Source organism: Canis aureus, chromosome 29 (genome assembly GCF_053574225.1).
Source record: "Canis aureus isolate CA01 chromosome 29, VMU_Caureus_v.1.0, whole genome shotgun sequence".
Classification (NCBI taxonomy): Eukaryota; Metazoa; Chordata; class Mammalia; order Carnivora; family Canidae; genus Canis; species Canis aureus.
Genome location: NC_135639.1, coordinates 13,236,450 through 13,257,619, shown reverse-complemented (window position 1 = coordinate 13,257,619; position 21,170 = coordinate 13,236,450). Strand labels below are relative to the sequence as shown.

General features: G+C 53.4%; 1 long non-coding RNA gene across 3 annotated transcripts; it reads left to right on the top strand.

Annotated features, from left to right (window-relative positions):
• Positions 1–1,399: 1,399 nt before the first annotated feature.
• LOC144301048 (uncharacterized) lies at positions 1,400–20,546 on the top strand. Of its 3 annotated transcripts, XR_013367789.1 has the most exons (4): positions 1,400–1,582; positions 2,277–2,395; positions 18,837–18,987; positions 19,903–20,546. It is a non-coding gene; the product is annotated as an uncharacterized LOC144301048 (long non-coding RNA). The 3 variants fall into 3 exon arrangements; XR_013367788.1 differs by having other exon boundaries at positions 1,406–2,395; XR_013367790.1 differs by lacking the exons at positions 1,400–1,582; positions 2,277–2,395 and adding an exon at positions 11,929–12,509.
• Positions 20,547–21,170: the final 624 nt, after the last annotated feature.

Here is a 21,170-nt window from a genome sequence, read left to right as displayed (position 1 = left end):
CTGCTCCTGGCAGCCGAGCCGAGCTGGAGCGGGAGCGTTGGCGGCAGCCCGGAACCTGCCGGGCCACTTTTGTGCTAGGGGCGGATTGTGGCAGGCAGACAGCCACGCCAAGTGGGCCTGGCAGAAAGGGGGCTCGGGCCTGCGCGAGGCCCTGGAAACCTCGGCTCCTCCCCGTCCCCGCCTCAGAGGCGCAGGAAACAAAGTCTCCGCCGCGCAGGCCGGCTGGGGAGGGACTCTGGCGGCTGGGCCCCGGGCCCACTGCGCAGTGGGGGCATCTGGGCTGGGCTGCCCGCCTGTGGGCTCTTTCAAGTCGGAATAAGCGGGTGGATGGAGCCAGAGCGAGAGGCTATGGTAGCGTGTTTAGGTCTGTGAAACAGTTGTGTCCGTGTGGAGATGTAATTGTGTGTCTGAGCCAGGACTCAAGTCAGGGTGCTTAGGTGCTGAATACGCCAACTGCGTGTTCGAGGCCGAAGCGGCCGCTACCTGTGTGGCTAGAGTGAGCGTGTCAAGGTGTCCAGCTTGCCTTGTGCAACGAGATCATATTGAGGCAGGGCGAGAACGGTGCAGCTGGGTGACTGTAGTGTCTGGTGAGGGGGTTAGAAGTGCGGTTTGTCTAGGGAATCTGTGTGCCAGGGTCTGGTCCAAGAGTGTGTATCTGGGAGTCTTGCTGTAGTTGTGAATCTCAGGGAATGGGAGTGGCCTCACTGTGTGTGCGTGTGTGTGACCCGTGGGAACAATTCTCTGTGTTTGGGTGGAGGTCCCCGTGTGACGGCGTCCGTGCCCAGCACCAGGGCAGCATTTGTTCGTCTCAGGATCTAGGCGCGTGTGTCTAGCAAGAAGCTCGAGTTCACGTATTGTTTCCGCGGTGCACCACTCGCTCCGGAGTTGGGTAAACAACAGCCGTTTTTGGTAACTGCGCATTTTTTCTAGGCCGGCCTTTCGTGTTTCTGCAGCGGGCCTTCGACTTACTTGGGTGCCGCCTGGGAGCAGCGGCGGGCAGGCCGGAGAGGAGAGGGCCTGCGAGGTGGGGGTGCCGGGCCGAGCTGCGGGCCGGCTGGTGGGCCCAGGGCCTGGCCGCCAGATTGACCTCCTCCAACCAAACCCGCAGCCAGCGGGAAGTGGGAGTTTTGAGAACCCGCTGACCCCAGCCGTGACCCCGCTCGGGGAGGCGGCCTCTCCCGGCGCGACCCTGTTCGCCAGGAAACCCGAGGCGGTGCCACGCTTGAAAGCGAAAGGTCCATTCATCAGCCGCGCCCGGCGTCTAATTGGCCTTTTGTTCATTAGTGCCTATTGCCCAGCGGGAGCGGGAAGGGGGCTTGGGAGGGCCCCGGGGGCTGCAAGCAGGGGTGCTGGGCGCCCCGGCCCGGGGTCCTGGTAGGGCAAGGCGCGTCGCACTCCTCCGAGGGGGCGCCAGAGCGCGCCAAAGATCACGCCCACGTGCAAGGATGCTCGGCGGGAGGCTGGGCTTCTAGCGTCCGGGCCGGTCCTCCCAGCTGCGGCCGCAGGCCCACGCCCCGTCCTTGCCCACACCTCCGCCCGCCGACCCAGGACACGTCTTTCCTCCGCTCCCTCGGGATTTCAGGTCTGCCTTCCCGCCTCTCCCAATTTCCCAGCTCGGGCGCTGGCCTTGGGGCCGGGCTGGGCTCACCTCCCTCCCGCCTTTCTTCACGCTTCTAGGGTTCTTTCGCCCTGGCCTTGCCGCCTCCCCCATAGCGACTCACGGTTCCCCTCCCTAGGCACCAACAGTGCTCTCACGTCGGGCCAGTGCCCCGCTTCTCTTGGGGGAATTGGGAGAAAATTTTGGGAGGTAGGAGGCGGCCCACTTTTGTGGGATCGTTTGGAGGAGGAAGCCCAAGCCTCCAGCGCTCCGAATTCTAGCTCCTCCAAATCAAACCTTACCTTCTCGCTCCCATCTCCTACCCAGTGTCCACATCAAGCCTCCACGTCCCCTTCTCTACCCCACACCTGCTGCCCCTCGGCACACCCGGGGAGGAGTCCGAGAGAAAGCGCAGGGATAAGGGCTCCTCCCAGCAGAAGCCCAGAGGTCCAGACGCACCTGTAGGGCCCAGGGGGTGCCTGGAGTGGGGGATGCGCTAGCGCTTGGACAAGCATCCAGGCCCCCAGCCCCCATCTTTCCTCTCTTTCCCTGGGAAGCCGGGGATTCCTGGCGGTGGGCTGGCTGCCCCGGACCTCCCGGCTCCCAGCCTCAGCCCAGTCCCAGGCCACCCCTGCCCCCAGCCCACTTCAGGCCCTATATATAGCACGGGTCTCCATAGCCCTCTGCTGGACCTGACGTCAGGAAGAACTTGATCTTGCCTGCTTCGCTCCTGCTTCTGAAACTGATCCTTGAAATGAGAGAACAGACTCTACACAATTCCCATGGCCTTGACATAAGGTACAGCGATAAATATACACCACTAATGAGCAATTACCATATAATCACCTTCCAATTAGCTCGCATAATGATGAATTAAACATTCTAGCAGGCGGGATTAGGTTTCTTACTTTGTATATTATTTACGAAGGCTATAGCTTCTGCAAAGAACCAAATATCAAATTAGATGGGGAATTTTCGCGTGGGGGTAATTATGCATTCAGGCCAGCGGCTGTGTGCTGGTCACTTGTCAAATGAGGCCTGCAAGGTACTGACCAGTTCGTTTGGGCATTTATTTCCCCCCTTTCCTCTTCTCTCTTTAGGTGCAATTGCCTTGCCTTTCCCTTTTACCGCCCTGGCAGGCGGGGTGGGAGGATGGGGGTTTGGGGGAGGGGTTTGGGGAGGGACCCCGGTCTCAGCAGGGAGGATGCGGGTGCGGATGCGGGTGCGGATGCGGTGTGGGCTTGCGGCCCTCTAGTGCCTCGCCCCCTCTGCTCTGGGGGCTCATCCTGGGGCCTCGGAGCCCTCGGAGCTTTCGGAGAGGAATCGCGCTGCTTCGGCGCTACTGCGGGGCTCGCGGCGGGCGGCTGGCCTGCCATCCCCACGCGGGCCACCTGCCCCAGGCCCCTCGGGCTGCTCGGCCTCCACCCCCCACTGCCACCCCAGCGGCGGCGGGAGAGTGTGTGCGTCTGGGGGGGCGGGGGAGGGATACTGAAACAACCAACCAACCTCCACCCGCCCGCCCGCGGCCACCTCTCTTGTTCGGAAATGAATTTTGGCAAGAGATTAGCTCCTAATCTGATCTAACGCTGCTGACATTTGGGAAGAAGATGAAAATGGCAGCTCAATTTCATTCAGAAACGGGGTCACTTCTCGGGGCTCCGCTCTGCTCCCCAGAGAGCGTGGATGCTCCTCCCCTCCCCCCGGTAAACCCGAGGAGCTAGTCTGGAACTGGGGGGCAGGCAGGCGGCCAGGACTGCCCCCCCACCCCACCCCTGACCCCCAGCAGTGGGCAGGTGGTTCTGTGCTGGACCCTGTCCTGTCCCGGGTGAATGGTGGAGGTAGGAGGGGGTTATTGGCTGGGGCATCATCCTCTGTCCTCCCCCCTCCCCTTGCTTGTCTTCAGGGTACTTGGGCAGACGTGGGGACTCCTGGGCCAGTATGAGGTCTCTTCAGGTGGGAGAGCCCCTTTCCCGCAGGGAGTTCGTGGAAAGTAGGAAGTCAGCAGTCACCACATAGTGAGGTCATTAAAGCCAGGAGACTCAAGGCCTGCTTCCTGTCCTTCCCCTGGGCTCCCTGGGCCCACCTGTGGGGGGCGTGGGGGGGTTAGGGGGGCAAGGGGGTGGATCAGTACCTGCAGCCTTGTCAGAGGGCCTGGCCTTTTTAGAAATGGTGGACCTGGACATAGCCTCCCCTCTGTTTAACTCCAAGAGGCTGCAAGGTCCTGAGGGGTAGGAGTTAGGGCTTCCTGGAGACAGTGCCTCCTTTTCTCCTGAGATACCCACAGGCACCCACTGCAGACTCCAAAGGTGGGCAGGCCATGTTCTCAGCCACCTAGAGGGCCCCACAATGCCCAGCCTCTCCCCTCAGCTAGGACTGTGTGGGCAGAGGCCTCATCCTACTGCCGGGTAACAGGGGACAGGTGGAGTCATTTGTGGGGGATCCTGCTCACTGGATCCTGTTCTTGAGGCAGGTTTCCTACGGCCCTGCCTATGGGGTGCCAGCCTGGGATGGGGGTTGATCAGCAGCGCAGCCCAGGACAAGGACAAGCTGAAGGATCTGTGCTTGGGCCCCTTGGAATGAACATACTAAGGAAGAGAGTTTTGTGCCTGACTTTGATTGTGTACCTAGCATGCACAGGTGGCTGTACCTGAAATGTGCTTACACAGCAGGTGGGTCACACACATGGATGTGTAAGTGGACACAAGGCTATGGGGACGAGGAGGCTGCAGCCCCTCCTGTGTCTACAAAGCTGAGGAAGAGGCATTCCTTGGGTACCTAGGAGAGTGAGGTGTGAGCTGGATCTCAGCCCTCCGCCCCCTTAGGCAGCAGCCCGGCACACTCTGTATTCCACACACTTGAGTTCAGATGGGCTTTCTGTGTGTTGGCTCTGATATTATTGAAGGTGCCTTTATTATTGAGAGTCAGCTTTGTTCTGATTAGTCCTTCCTTTACTGGGTGCCCACAGGGCGGAAGCGGGGGACTGCCCCTTGCCCTTGTTCCAGCCTGGGGTTCTGGATGCCACAGCCCTGGTTATCTGCCACTATGGAGTTACTTGGAGTCAGGCAGAGGGGTGGTAACCGCAAGTATGTTTGCAGGCCTGGGAGGGGGAGGAGCCAAGTAATGAGCTGCGAGGGCATGTGTGCATGTGAATGTTTGGGAGTGCATGAGTGTTTGGGAACATTCGTGAGAGCCTGCAAGAGTGTGTGTGTGTAGGCGAGCATAGGGTTAGCACAGCAGGAGGGCAAGGCTGTGTGTTGGTGGGAGCCGTGTAAGGGTTTGGGGGTGCAGCTGGCTTTGCTGCCCTAGCTCTCCTGGCCTCCCTGGCCCCCTTTGGTCTGCCTTAGAAAGGGTTCACCCTGCACCGCTTCTTGGCCTCTGCTCTAAATGACTGTGCCTGTGTCTTCATGAGAAACAGAAGTGGTGACTAATGCTGTGGATCGCTTCAAGTGGAGGCCACAGCTTCGGAAACCATGTCATGCTGATGGAGATGTCACTTTCCCTATTGGTCATCTGGGACAACCCAGAGGGTCTTCCTCAGCTCCAGGGGCCTCCTGGTTGTGTGTGTGTTGGGGTGGCATGGGGTGGGGTGGTCAGTGCTGAATTTTATGGAAAGCCAGAGCACTTTCAAGGTCCTTCTTCTCTGCCCACCCTCCTGCCACTCATACAACCTGCTCCCCTCTGCCCCAACCTTGAGTTTTCCCAGCTGAGAAGGAGATTTTTATCTAGAATATACTATAGGCCAGAAGAGGAGCAGTTGGACTAGCATGCACATGTGTAATCTGTATGTGCAGCCTCATGACCTAGGTCCTCATTTGCTCACTGTCCATCATCTGTCTGAACAGGTTTCTTCAGAGCAAATTCAGTGTAAACCCCAGGAAGAACAGTCCAGAGAAGTTACTAGATTCCTGGCCCCGGGAAAGGGAACAGATGAGGCCAGGAGCCTCTGGAGTTTGCATCTGGCCCCGATGCTCATCTCAGAAGCTCTGACCCCTTCCCTGGCCCCTGTGCTAGATTGTAGGCCAACTGGGAGCAGGGAGTGAGTAGCCATTGCTTCTGCCTCAAATACTTGCTGTGGGCCAGCACTTCAGAAGCATTACATCACATCTGCCTATGCCTTCCCTCCGCCATAGGTCCCTTGTCCCTGACCTCCTGCCCACTGCTTTCTCCAACCTCTCTCTTTAGTGCAAGTGAATGGGGCGATGGAGGGCAGCTGGGGCGGAAGAGGCCCTTGTGCGCTTCCTTCCCAGTCCCAGACTTGCTCTCTTCTACCAAAGACGCGAAACAGGGGTGGTGCTGGGGTCACCCAAAGAGATAGGAACTAAGACAGCTCACCCTGACCCTATATCCTTTCTGCTGCCTCTCTGATTGTGCTTTTTTTTATCCATGTTTCCATATCTGTCTCCAGGAAGGGTGGAGAGCCATTCCCCGGAGCCCAGCGCCTCTCTCTAGGCATTTCTTACCTCCCTCTTTTCCTCCTGGCACCCTCCCTTTCTTCCTTTTCCCTTTTACTTATATGGATTTATTCTACAGCTTTAATCACTCATCTATGAAGTGATATGTGTATGAGATTAATTAGTAAGTCTTGTTTGCTATAGGGAAATATTTGAAGCAATCTAAATATCCATCGGGAGGGGATTGGTAAAATAATTTACCCCCAGACTAGAATTTATACAGCAGCTAAAAAGAATGTTCTAATATGGGAGGATCTCTAAGATATGTAAAGGTCCACTGAAAAAAGCAAAAGGAGTACGCAGAGAATACCATTAGTTTAAAAGAAATACATAAAGGGCGTGTATATTTGTTTGAAGTTGCTTATAATCTTTCTAGGAGGATGCAAAAAAAAAAAAAACTGGTGGAAATGGATTCCACAGTCTTTTTTAGGTGCCACGGCATGCTTTCTACTTCCCTAAGCACCTGGCTGCCCCTCGCCAGATGTAAGGCTGTCGTTCCTAAATGCTTAATGTCTCCTTTGCAAGAGGCTTCCTGGAACGGAGCACCCGGATCCAGGTGGTTGCCTTCAGTCCTACGAAGAACAGGACTCTCACCAGTGTTTTGGCTGCTGTACTTCTGTCACTGTGGCCCAACACAGCATTGGCTTTTTTTTGCAACCATGAGTCAGAAGCTTAGCTCCCCCCCTCCAAGGAATCCTACAGAAGGCCCCACTGGTGATCACGCAGCCTGGGCTTGGATGTTTCCAGGGCTGGGAAGTTCACCACCTTCAAAGTTGCTTTGTCTCTTCTGAAACAGATTTGAGTTTTAGGATTTTCTTTGAGGCCTAGAGAATAAGTCTCATCTCCCTGGAGTTCATCTGGTGGCATGACAACTGTTTGGAGCATTGCCTCCCTGTGTGCTTCCCTTTCTTATTATTATAAAAAAAATACAGATTTATAGACCGCAGAGTGCATAGTTTGAGGTATACACCCTCCATCTCCAAAAATTATGTTATGAATTGAATCCTGTCCTCTCCAGGTTCACAGGCTGATGTCCTAAGCTCCAGTCCAGAATGTGACTTTATTTGGAGATAGGGTCTTTACAGAGGTGATCACGTTCAATGAGGTCATTAGGGTGGGCTAGTGTTCTTATAAAATCCCATCATGACTGGTGTTCTTTATAAAAAGAGGAAATGGGATGCCTGGGTGGCTCAGCGATTAAGCGCCTGCCTTTGGCTCAGGGCGTGATCCTCGAGTCCCGGGATCCAGTCCCAAGTCAAGCTCCCTGCATGAAGCCTGCTTCTCCCTCTGTCTGTATCTCTGCCTCTGTGTGTGTGTGTGTGTGTGTGTGTCTCATGAATAAATAAATAAAAAATTAAAAGAAAAGAGGAAATGTGTGTGCACGATCCAGACACACACAGAGGGAAGGCGATATGAGGAAGACACAAGAAGAAGCGGACATCTACGAGTCAGGAGAGAGGCCTCAGAAGGAACCAATCCTATTGACATCTTGATCTTGGATTTCTAGCCTCCGGAAGTATGAGACAAGAAATTTCTGTTGCTCAAGGTAACCTGTCAGTGGCACTTATTATAGCAGCCTGAGCAGACTCATACACATGATAAATTCAAGGTCAATCTTGTTCTCTGTCTCTTTCCCAGGCACTCACCATCCTGTTGCTGTTTTGAAGCAAATCCCAGACCTCATACCTTTCCTAGTAACAGTTTTAGGTTGTGTCTTTCATAAGAGTCTTGTAACAGCTTAACCACAACACTATGATTCCTTAGTAATTCTGCTCTCCATGAGCTCATGAGCTGATCTGTGAGTAGATATGGCCTTTACCTATGCTCCCATGGGTCTGGGCTCCCCACCCCAGGGTTATGAGGAAGAGAGGCAGTCCATCTGGGATGGGGGCAGGCCCATCTGCACATGCCAATGCCCTCCTCCCATTTGGAGAATTTCCTTCCAGGAAGATCCCTGTGTGGGCATCTTGGGAAGAAATGTGGGTGCCTCTCCTTTCCTTCGTAGGGAGCAAAGATCTTTTTTTTTAAATAATAAATTTATTTTTTATTGGTGTTCAATTTGCCAACATACAGAATAACACACAGTGCTCATCCCATCAAGTGCCCCCCTCAGTGCCCGTCACCCATTCAACCCCACCCCCCGCCCTCCTCCCCTTCCACCACCCCTAGTTCGTTTCCCAGAGTTAGGAGTCTTTATGTTCTGTCTCCCTTTCTGATATTTCCCACACATTTCTTCTCCCTTCCCTTCTATTCCCTTTCACTATTATTTATATTCCCCAAATGAATGAGAACATATAATGTCTGTCCTTCTCCTATTGACTCATTTCACTCAGCATAATACCCTCCAGTTCCATCCACGTTGAAGCAAATGGTGGGTATTTGTCGTTTCTGATGGCTGAGGAATATTCCATTGTATACATAAACCACATCTTCTCTATCCATTCATCTTTCGATGGACACCGAGGCTCCTTCCACAGTTTGGCTATTGTGGACATTGCGGGAGCAAAGATCTTAAGGTTGCCAGTCTGGCCATACTGCAGACATTAGCAGGGCTCCAGGGGTCTTGGGAAGGGGCTGCTTCCATTGTGGCCTAGCAGGGTCTGGGGCCCTGGAAACGATGGCCACGGGGCCCCAGCCTCTCCAAGCATTGCTGAGCCTGGCTTCCCATTTCCTCTGGCGGTGGCTGCATTGCTAAGTAGTGTCCTGGCAAAGCCATTCCACCCACAGCAGCTCAGTTGCACCCTAAGCAAATTAGGTGCTGATCCGAAGGTGTAATTGAGCAACAGTGAGTGCAGTTTAGCAATGGCGAGTGTCCTCGCTGGGGTAGCAATCAGAGGCCGAAAAAGTCCACGAAGACCTGTTGGAGGCCTGTTTTGCTTCTCTGACCCTCCCTGTTCTAAGCAGAGGCGAAGAGATGCCTCGCAGCCAAGTTCTGTTTGATTTTTAAAAATTGGGGCGAACCTTTGGATGTGTCAGGGTGCTAAACATAATTAGCATTCTTTAGGAACAAAATAGACAACAAGCCTGCTATTGTTTCCTTAATTATATGTCTTCTGATATAAAACAATCCCTTGGTGTTGGTGATGTGTTGATTAATTATCCCAAACAGTTCTTTTTGAAAGTTAGGAAATGTGTCTCCTGACCTCGTTCTCTGTTTCAAGGGGAACAGGAGCCGAGCTCTCGAGTTTCTTCCCCGAGCCCCGAGCCCTGAGCCCCGAGAGCCCCTTGGTTACCTGTGCTGGGAAGGTGGAGTGGAAATGGGTATCTGGGCTGAGGTAGGGCCAGGCTGGCAGGGAAGTGCTGGGGGGTGGGTGGGGTGTTGGGGGTGGGGTGGGGGCCTCGAAGGCTTCTGGGGGAGCAGAGCCGGGGGACTTTCTGGGTTGATCCTCTGGGGACAGATCAGCAGCCCCTCCATGTGCCCCAGACAGGAGGCCCAAAGGGGGAGGGACACGAGAGGGAGGAGCCCTTGTGGTGTCTGTCTGGAGTCTAGACCCTCGAGGCGGGATGTCCTGGTGACTCACTGAGCCATGTCTCCCCACAGCCCTCACTTTCTTCCACCCTCTTTTGTGTTTTCGGCCCTCCCAGCAGCCTATGAGTCGCATGCCAAGGTGGCAGCAGGTGCCAGGCCTGGCCTGAGAAGGTCCATGAGGCTGCAGTCAAGGGCCTGGGAGCTTTGTTGGGTGTGTGTGGATGACAGTGTGGGTGCTGAGGGGATGGAGAGGCCCCTCCAGAGAGCTGTGTGTGTGTGTGTGTGTGTGTGTGTGTATGGGTGTGTATGTGTCTATGTGTGTGGGGATGTGGGTGTGTGTGTGTTATGTCCAGGCAACGGGGAAGGGTAGGGTGTTTTCCTGCTGGGGATTCCTTTAAGTTCCTCATCTCAGTGTTTGCTCACAAGGGCCTAAAATGCCTCCCTCTGTCCCCTTTCTGTCCCATGACACCTTCCTTGTGCTTTTAGGGCAGGCTCCACATCTTCCACCTCCAGGAAGTCTACCTGGATTGCCCAGCCAGCCCTCTGGAGCCTTTGCTTGTACAAAGCCTGCCACCCTTTCTCCACCTTGCTGCCCCAAATGCTTACCTCTCTCTAAGTGGGTAAATCCAGGCTCTGCAATGGACTCTAAGATGCATGTGGGAGCAGGGCTGGCCTCACTCATCTTCATTCCTCTTCGGTGCCTGGCTCTAGCCAGACCTGCTCAGTACCCCCCCTCCCAGTCCTCCTTCTACTCTCTTCTTCCTTTTCCCTCTCTCCCTCCCCGTTACTTCTGTTGGTGTCCGTGGGTCTGTGTATCTCATGACAAAAAACATCTGAGGTGGCCTGCAGGGAGTATAATTAAGCTTAATTCATGATACATATGACGTACAAACAAATTATAAGGTAAAAATAAAGCTGCAATAAGTCAATACTAGGGAAACCATAAACGAAGAGTCAAGACCAGGGGGACGTTAGAACATGGCTGTGCTGTAAGATACTATTAGGATTTCAGTGTTGGCAGTGATGCTCGTTAAATGTGCTCCGTGCTGGGCTCTGAACTTGACGTGCCTTATCTCATTTAATCCTCTTGATAATAACTTCAGACATGAGGACTCTCTAATCCCCATTTTATAGATGAGGACACCTGGGCTCAGAGTGGTTCAGCATCTTACCCAAGGTCACACAGCAGACATGAGACAGCAGGGATTTAGTTGAGGCGCTGTCTGACCTTGAATGAAGCCCAGCTGCATCTTCTACAGAGCTCTACAGAGGCATGAGGGGCTTGGCCTAGAGGGAAGGGGGACCTCACAGGGCAGCAGCAGTTAGAGGAAGCTTGGGGAGCAGAATGCAGGGGAGTGTGGGAGGAGGTTAACTCCCAGTGATCCAGAAATGTCAGGAGGGATATGAGGAGGAATGGGGGGGAAATAGAGTGGGGCAGGGGGAGAAGAGATCAAGCAGATCCAGCCAGAGGGTCCTCGGAGGGGAGATCCCACCTGGCAGGAGGAAGCAGGGCCCCTTCCCCCCATCCCCACAGAGGCAGCTTCTTCCTGGAGAGGAAAACCAGCCTCCTTGTCTTGGGGCACACCTGGCTGCCCCACAGGGCCAGGCGTTGGGTTTCAAGAGCACCTGATAACATGCCCAGGGGCAGTCCCCTGGGGAGGGGGCTGTGTTCTGCTCTCTGTCCGGATCCAGTCCCCTTAACTGGCTGCCCACCAAAAAACTACTTACTTTTCTGAAAGCAGGTACGCACACAGGACACCTGTGTGGTGTCAGGGGCGCTGGAACAAATGGCTGCTGAATTAAGTGGCTGGCCTGAGCTGAGGATGGTGGGAAAGCGGGGGGGGGGGGAGGTGAGGTGGGGGACGCATAGGGAAGAGCCATTCAGAAGGAAAGAGGAGAAAGTGTCTTGTCTCAAGGGGCGAGTTGCAAGGCAAGGCTTACAAGTTAGAAACATGATCACTTTCCACCTCCTGTCTAGGGCGTGAGTCTTGGAAGATCTCGCAGTCAGGTGGGTTGAAGAATCTTAGCTGCAGGGGCATTTGGGTTGCTCAGTGGTTGTGTCTGCCTTCGGCTCAGGGCGTGATCCCGGAGTCCTGGATCGAGTCCCGCATCAGGCTCCTTGTGGGGAGCCTGCTTCTCTCTCTGCCTCTGCCTCTCTCTCTATGCCCCTCATGAATAAGTAAATAAAATCTAAAAAAAAAAAAAAAAAAAAAAGAACCTTAGCTGCAATGAATGACTTGGGCAAGAGGAGAGGTGGCTAGACCATATAGCTGCCTTTGACTTGGAGAGAGGAGGTTTGGACCCCGGAGATTTGATGATGGCCATGTTCACGGGCCCTCCCTCCCGCCAGCTGCGGAGGCATTCGAATGGTCTATGGAGCCCAATTTATTGAGCCTGAGGATGCCAGCTTCTTACCAGGGCCCAAAGCGCATGCCACTCACCTAACAGCTTTGTGACCTGGGGCGTTTCTCAGCCTCAGTTTGCTCATCCATAAATGAGGGCAATCATAAAACTTGTGACATGGAGTTGGCCATGTAAATTAAATGAGCCCAGCATACAGTAAGAGGTAAGAGCTCCGTAAATGCTAGCCAATATTATAATCATTTCTGTGGTTTGGGGATCAAGTGGCTGCCAGTAACTGCTTGAGAGTTCGGCTTTCTTGTGACTGTGTCCTGCTCTCAGAAAGAGTCAGTTTGTGCAGTAGGAGGAGTCCTGGACTCAAAGCAGGGGGCCCTGATTCTAGTTCTAGACCTTTCTCTGATGGGTATGTAACTTTGGGCAAGTCCCTTTCTCTCTGGGCTTCTCATCTGCACAGTGAAGGAGCTGGACCAAAGGATCTGCTCAGCCTGCTCACCACAGGTCTGTGGTGCTCCTTGAACAGCATGTGTAGAGGTCCTCAGGAGGAGCCTCTGACCCTCAGAGGTGGACCTCACAGGAGGGATCCTCGTCTATAAGGAACAATTCCAACAGGAAAGAGGATTGGAAAATCCTGGTGAGTCGTCCCCTCCACCCCCTCTCCCACTATGATTTGTTCAGCGATGAATGAGGATGATAGCTCAACCCCTGTGCCAAACAGGCTCATACTTACCTACACGCAGAGCACACTCCCAGGGGGTTTGGGGCACACACAGGCACACACATAACACACACACACACAGAACTGCTTATGTGATCTGTGTAGAAACCACCCACTTTGCCTTCCCCCAGGGTGTGGTGTGTGGTGTGGTTAGTGGTCTCTAAATACCTGGCTTCTGGGAATGATGTTGCCTGATTTAGCCAATAAAAATATAGGATGCCCAGATAAACTAAGAAAAGAGCTCTAAAAGGGCTGAATGTTTTTTATTGATTGATAAAAGCTGAATCCTGAAAAAAAAAAAAAAAGAACAAGAAAAAAAAGCTAAATCTTGTTTGTGGAGGACATCCTGCTGGCCCACACGGGGTGTGGGACATGTTTAGCAGGTATAAGATATTCTGATATACAGGATGCCTGGCAATCCTATTCTGGAGGCCCCCAAGGCTGAGATGAATTGGACTGAAACCTATGGAGAGCTTCCTGGCTTGGAGACAAGCAGTTCATCTGGAATGTTCTCTAACTAGAGGCTTGGGGAAAGTGGAGAAAATATAGGAAGAGATCCAGAGCAGTGCTCAGGGCTTTGCTGGGGGAATAGGGGCCTGGCTGCACTGTCTTCCAAGAGCTGGTCCTCCTTCCTCCTTCACTGACCAATGCCCTGCTCACCACTCTGTTGGCCAGCTGTTTTGGTGGTGGCTGCCTGGGGCGCTGCTGCTCTTACAAGGTGGAACTGATCTAGAGAAAAAAGGGACAGTAGGAATGACCCAGCTTAGATCCCATCTTAGCCTCCATAGGTCCCCAAGCTAAGGTCAGCCCTCTTTCTCTTTGTTCATCAACCCTCTGAGCACGCAGGGTCCCTCCCACTTTGCAGATGAGCAAATCAAGGCCCAGGGAGATTCTGCTGGGGCCTCTAGGACATTGGCCGCTGGCCTCTCCTGTTTTGTGGGGTCACAGCCTGTCAAAGATGAGGGGGGAGCTCCAGTCAGTTGGCACCACCATGTGCAGGAAACCAAATGAGTTGTGTGGCAAACTGAGGCTTGGGGAGGGAGCAGTGGTCAACCCTCCACTCTATCCTCCCTTCTCCCCTCCTGGATCGGAAGCGGTTCTCAGCCCCCCTCAGAGGCGTGATGAGCCTCCAATCATACATACATGGGAAGTGGTGAAGGGTAGGGGCTTGGGGCCTGCAGACTTGAGTGCAAATTCCTGCTTTATTTCTTTCTTTGACCAAGTCATGGCTCTCTTCTCCTCATCTGTAAAGTGGGAGGAATAGCACCTGCTAGGGTTGTTGTGGGATTGAGTTAATGCAGTTAAAATACTCTGCCCAGGGCACAGCACATAGTAGGTGGTCGGGAGACGAGCCCTTCAACAGGCATGTGAGCGCTTACAGCGTAGCCAAGTGACGCGGTCACTGCTTTCTGCCCACATACATCTGTAGAGCAGTGGTAATCAATCAGGCACTGCGCTGAGGACCAAGGCGGTCCCCAGGGCAAGTACCAAGTGCTTCGTATCTCCTAGGAGCTGCCAGCAGCCCGAGTGAGGATCTATGCAAGCCACACATGACATATTTAATAAGCAGGGCAAATTGGTGCTAAGTGGGAAGTTAGGTACCTTGGTCATAAAGTATAAAATGACTTTGCAGGTAGTCAGGGAAGGCTTCCTGGAGGAGGTGAGGTTCACATTGTGGTCCTGGCTGGGTCTTCGTCCAGTGTGTCCTGAGCTTACAAGCAGGCCTCACACGAGTGTGGTGAGTGACCCTAGCTGTGTACCTAGGGGCTGAACAGAGAGACACCAGGAGGAAGAAAGGGGATGGGAGCATTCACGGTCTGGATGGAGTTTGGAAGAGCTGGGGAAACTTCAGCTCCTCACCTACTCTACAACCTCCCGAGGCCCAGCAGGGAGGAGGCAGGTAAGAGCCAGGTGTTTGCCATCAGGTGTCCCCGGCCAGGAGGCTGCTCTGCCGAGAAGCTGATAGGCAGCCTCTCCTGGGCCACAGTGACCCTAGGTGCCCACCTTGGGCTTTGTCCTACTGCCCAGGGGTGGAGAAGGCCCTCTCTCCCTCAGGATTCCATCTGGTTTTTATTTTCATGTGTAGCAGTGACAAATGTTACAAAAAAACAGAAAAAGGCAAGAGAGCCCTACCTCCTCCCTGAACGGGACGTTTCATCGCTTCCTGTCCACGCTGCCTGACTGATGGAATTTGACATTCCGAGCTCATTAGTGCAGGGATCCCTTACAGCAAGCAGCCTGCCACGGGGATGTCACAAAGGGGCTTTAACTTGGGCGTCATTGAGAAATTTGGCTTCCAGGGAGAAGCTGTCTGGCCAGGCTGACGCCCATTCCGAGGCTTTCCCTTCCATTCAGCAGAGGCTCGGCCCAGCCGGACTCTGTGTCCCCTTCTCTGGTAGGAGGTCCTTTCTGGGTCCTGGCGGCCACCCTCTGCCTTGTGTCTCTCAGATCAAGACCCTTGATGGTCAGAGTTGCGAGAGAGCTCAGCAGATCCTGCTCTAGTCATTTGCACATGGGGTAACCGAGGCCTAGGGAGTGGAGGGATTTGCTCAAAATCATCAGCCTGTCAGGGTCAGAGTGGTGGCAGATTAGAGCATGGGATCTGGAGGCAGAAAGACGGGGGTCCGGGCCTGCCAGCCCTGCAGGGCTCCTCACGGGCTGTGCGAACTTGAACAGCAAATGCCCTCACAGGAAGGCAGAGGAGAGGGAGCGCGTATATCGGAAGTGCCCAGCTCTGTGCCTGGCACCAGCTGCCTACTGCTGCTCTTGTCGTTACTGTCACGAGGCTGAGACCTGCTGATCTGCAGCGTGGCCCGTTAGTTCACGGGCAAGTCTTCTCTGCCTTGGTGAGGTGCCCAGCAAAAGTCCAACAGCAGCTGGGTCGAGGACCCCCAGGGGCACCTCTGCCCAGGCTCTGTCCTGTGGCCCCGACCTAAATGGTAGAGGCCACCGCAGATCAGACCCCAGACCGAAGGGAAGCCAAGCTTCTGCAGGAGGGAAAACGCTCCCTGCATCACACCCTGTGGTTGAGCTCCAGAATGCCTGACTGAGTGAATGAATGATGGAATGCTTGCCTGCTGATATCTCCAGACCTGGGCCCCCCTCTGGGCCTTCCCTCGAAGGCAGAAAGAGCAGGGGTTGGGAGCCAGCCGGCCTGTTTCTTCATCTGCAGAGGGGGTGATGGTTATCCCGCAGGGCTCGCTGGGGGGACTGCGTGCAGAACCCTCGGCAGGTGATCCTGAATCGGAAGCCGCTGCTGAGCCTCTTCTTACCTCCACCTTCACCGACAGCCTCCTCCTTCCCTTGTGCTCCTCAGAACCCTGCTGATGGGAGACATAATACTCCCATTGTGCAGGTGAGAACACTGAGGCCCTGAGAAGGGAAGTGACCCGCCCAGGAGTCCTCCGTGAAGCCAGGGAGGGCCTCAGGCCAAACACCTGGGCTCCCAGGCCAGTCCCTGTGCTGCCGTGGTGCTTCCGTGTCAGCAGGCTGATAGAAATCGGGATAAAATGGATCAAGTCAGCAGGTTCTTGGTCCTCTTCACCTGCCCTTGGGGATCTGGTGCATTTTCCTCCACAAGGCATAAGCAGCGCTTTGGGGTAGGAGTGCATTGGGTTGCCGCCCCATGGATCTGGGTCAGCTTTAGGCAGAGCTCCAGGAAAAAGGGAAGGGGCCCTCAGCTGCAGGATGGGCAGTGTGGGTGGGGGCACTGCAACCCCAGGCCAGGGGTCCTCTCTGGGCTGGCTTCCAGGTCAGATGTGTGGAGACTGCTCCCCAGGAGCCCCTCTGGCAGCCCCTGACCAGCAGGCCTCGTCCCTGGGGCTGGGTGTCCCCGTGAACACGATTTAATGAGCTGGCTGCAGAGAGCTCAGCGATCTGGGGCCATTCTTCTGCCTCTGTCCTAGTTGGAATTCCAAGTTTTGTGTTTCAGGCCAACTTGCTCCTTGTATATCTATTTGGAACCAGCAAGCCCCCCAGAGCATTTTATCGGGTTATTTTGAATTAGGAGTTTTAACAGCCTGCAGGGCAAACATAGAAGCCTTTAAGGAGAGAAAGCAAATGAAGTCAGCAAGGGGGAGTGCGCTGGGGAGAAGGGAGGAAGTCCCAAGCTGAGTTTTGGAATGGGGCTTGATTATGTTGGTGACAGCAGGCTGCATTTTGCAGGACAGGAATCCAGCCCCTGTGGTTTGCAAAACACTTCGCCCCACATAATTCCATTTAAACCACACAAGGACGCTGAGAGGTAGCGATGGTTTGTTTGCCTTATTATCTTGATCCTACAGACTGAGGCTCAGAGAGGTACCGAGGCTGGCTCAAGGTCACACAGCAAGGAGAAGGCAGGGCTGAGATTTCTGACAGCGCAGGATCCCCCCAAAGTCTTCGTTTTTCCGTTCTGGAGTTAGGGATCAGTGGCAAAGCTGTAGTGGGTGCTGCGGAAGCTCTGCCCACACCCATGGGCTCCCTTTGCCTTCTGTGTGTATGACCGCCCGCCTGCTTCTGGGTGGTTTGCTTCCAATGGCTCTTTGAGGCGCTCGAGCCATTTATTTGCCCAAGCATGGGGCTGAAAATGCCTGAGAGTTCACATCCCCTGGGTGGTCCATAGCCAGTGTTGGACTAGAGCAAGAGTTTGGAAGCCCGGCTCCCTCGCTTGGAGACCCAGACAAACTCCAGAGTGTGATTTACTCTGCAGAGCTCCTGGGGGATCAAGCTGGCACGGGGGCTTCACGTGGAATGGCACCCTACTTCTCCCCTCTCTCCTCCCTGCCCTACCTCACCCACTGCTTCCCTCCTCTCTCTCGGAAGCACTTCCTTACTAAATCCCTTGTAAATGAATTCTTATCTCAAGGTCTGCTTCTGAATCTGATCTCACACAGGTCTGAACAAGACGGAGGATCAACACTGGGAAAGACATGGGACCAGGGAAGAAACGGGGGTGGGGGTGGGGAGGCCAGGGTGGGGGTTGCTTTGCTAACCTCTGACCTTCGAGGGGAGCCCTTAGTGAAGCTGTGGCCAGCATACAGGTGGGGAAGCGGTCATCTGAGAATGTGCTGGAATTGGTGGGAGAATGGACAGTGAGCTTAGAGGTCTGAAATCTCATCTACTCTTCCACATGGCGGAGGTGGGCACTGAGGAGTGGTCCTGGCTCGGATGGGGGTGCAGACGTGCTGGGTGTTGCCTTGGGTTTGAAGCAGAGGTGAGCATGCAGGACCTCTCCTCGGGTGGGGGGGGCGGTGGGTTAGGAACCAAACCTGTGAAGGAGTGAGGAAGGCAGGATTGGGCAGAGGGAGACAGGGCTGCGGCGCAATTGTAACAGAGCCTCTGGTGGATGCCATGGGGACCTGGAGCTGGGCTGGCCCCTCACAGGTATCCTGAGCCAAGGCTGAGGGTGGGCTCTTTGTACGCCAGTATAGACCAGGCACTGGACACTGGCTGCCTCCAGGACAGGTGTAGTCTTGGCCGGGCAGCTTCTCCCAGATGAGGCCAAGTTCTGGAAAAACGTGCCTGCTTTTCGTTCCACTGAATCCCACATGATTTCCAGGGGACTTCCTACAGGTTAGGCCTTCCCCCTGTGGGACAACTGAGACATGGAGAAAACAAGGCCCCTGTCCTCAAGAAACTTTCATCCAGTTGCAGAGACGCTGCTTTTGTCTGTGAAACGTGAAATGATGTAGTTCGGAGGAACTGCTGTCATCAGGGTTAATGAGCTCACTGTGTGCCAGGCACGGTGCTAGGTACTTCCCAAGCATTTATTTGCCCTTTCGTGGCAATTCTCCAGTCTTAGCCTCATTTCACAGATGGGCTCATCGACTGTCCCATGACTAGCTCGTAAGTGGTCAAATCAGAATATGTTTTTTCCCATGTATTTATTTATTTAAGGAATCTCTACACCCATGTGGGGCTCGAACTCACAACCCTGAGATTGAGTCACATGCTCCTCCTACAAAGCCAGCCAGGTGTCCTTCAAATCGGAGTTTTTAATTGGAGCATTCTGACTCCAGAACCCGATCTCTGAGAAACTACCTTCTACTGTTTATGTAGGAGCTGAGAAGACTCTGGAATTCCCTGTAGAGTATGGGAGAGTATGGTAAGGAATATCAGAAGACTGCCTGGAGGTGGTGGCCCTGGGTCTAATATTGGAGCATGTGCATTAGGGGACTGGGGCTTGCTTCAGTGTCTTATAGAGAGAAGGCAATCCCTCATTGTGTAAGTGGTTTATGAAATAAATGCTCTTTCCTCTGAAAGGTCTCCCTATACTAATCTGAAGTTTAATGGGCTCGTGGTTCCCCTACTCCCAAGTGGAGGAAGAACTTTCCTGTCCACACTTTGACTTCTGCAGTGACCTTCAGATTCCAACAGCTATATCCCATCTCTGCTGCGTTCTAGCGGTGCACTGGTATGTTTTTAACAACTTGCTCTCTGGGGCGGGGGGGGGCTGGGGGGGGCAAAAAAAAAAAAAGAAAGCAAGCACCCCAACTTGCAGTGTTTGCCAATCCTGTGGTGTAAACATTTCCACCATGGCCAATTCATACTACCAAAGTGATGTCACTGACAGTGGGAGTGGGGAAGAGGTACCCAGGTGGTTCTTGTAAGCCAGCGTGAGCCGGCCTCAGCAGACACTGCATGTGACCTCTTACGTCTGTAACATATGTACTGCCAGAGTTGGACTCATTCTGGGAAGAGAAATGATTCCCTGGGTCCATTTGGCTATGGCCCAGTGGGTGTCATACTGATAAGCTGAGGACATGGATTTCATTGTGAAAGTCAGCTGTTCCCACAGAGCGGATGTCTCCCACCCTCACCCTGGGATTTTTCACTGTCCACCCCCCTTCTTCTGCGTCTGACACTTCCAGCTGTGGGATCTGCATGGGGCCCATTCCTGCTCTGTTGCCACGACAACCCCTTATACCTGGACAGCACTTTACAGTTTGCAAAGCAGTTTTCACTGCCATGTTCTCCTAGAGCCCCCTACAGAGCCCAAGAGGTAGGCCGTGTGGGGTGTGATTACCATCACCTGACAGTTAAATAATCTGAGTTTGGGGAGCTTCAAAGACTTGCTCAAGGCCACACTGGTTGGTAGCTGGTGGCAGGAGCAGGACCTAAACCCCAGGCCTCTGCAGCCCAGCCTAGCACATTTCCATCTGTTTTGGGCGGTTGAGCATCATGAACATTCCGGAGTGCATCATAAGTTAAAAGTTGTGTTAAAAGCCACATGACCGGATTTATCCTTTTAATGTAGAAATGCTAATTTTAAAAGTTCTGCCAACTTATACCCATTTTTTTTTTTCATCCTTCCCCTCTTGGTTTTCAGTTGTAGGTGAAAACAGAAATCCAGGAGCAGGAGGGGACATGACACTATTCATAGGTGGCCTCCCCCAAACTCCAACACTGCAAGAGCCCAGGTGACTGCACAGAGTGGGGCAGAGGTAATATTTCAGCCCTGGGCGTTTCAGGTAAACAGCTTCTTTGGTCAAGATGACAAAGGTATTTATTACAGGAAATCCCTGGCAAGGATGATCTATGCTTGTCCAAGAGAGCAATAAAGGCACTTTTGCCCGGAGCACTGGGCTTCCGAGCCTGGCCTGCGAGTGTCTGACTGGGGCGGCGCTCACATTCCTGCGGGAGACACAGTCTGCTCTTCTGCTTAGGAAGCTGTGCACAGCCTGCACCCCGGGTCCCGCCAGGGAGATTGACACCTGCGACTTTGCTTGCGACCTGCTGTCCTCTCAACTCCTGGATGGAACTGCAGCTGCGTTTGACCAGACTTTCAGGAAAGATAAACCTGCCATTGGGCAGCCACACCCACCGGCCTGCACACCCACACTCACACTCGGTGTCCAGCCCTCTCTGTTTTCTCCCAGTGTGGTGGTGAATTTCTAAAACCTGGATGAATGTTTCCAAAACTTGCCCCATGGGGAATTTGTTAAAAAATACAGATTCCCAGGGCCTCTCCCACCCAGTCTGATTTAGTAGGTTGGCGGGGTGGTGTTAAGAAGTTGTCACTTTAACAAGATCACAGGTAGTTCTTCTGATTGGGTAAATTCTGCAGGTGTGGCCCAGGGTTTCTCCAACTACAGCAGGTATCTGAGTCAGCCCGTGGGCTTGTGGAGAAAGGAGTGCTGACTTATTTTATTTTATTTTATTTTATTTTATTTTATTTTATTTATTTATTTATTTATTTAATTTAATTTAATTTAATTTAATTTAATTTAATTTTATTTTATTTTATTTTACTTTTTGAGTGCTGACCTTCTTAGCTGGGCCTGAGAATTGGCATTTCCAACAAACTCCCAGGTGACGTGGATGCTGCTGGTGTGGGAGCGGTGGGTTGAGAGCCTGTTGAGAGTCTGTGTGTAAACAGACCCTGGAGCCAGGCTGAAGCTGTTTAAACCTCAGGGTCATGGTTTGTAATACGGGTTTGGTCATAATATTTACTAGCTAAGGGGTGTTATGAGGATTAACTGAGTTATGTTCGTAAAGCTCTTAGAGCAGTGTGTGGCACATGGTAAATTAGTTATTATGTAAGTGTTTGTTAAACAGATAAAATGCTAGACTAGGTTGTAGGTGTCTATTTATTCA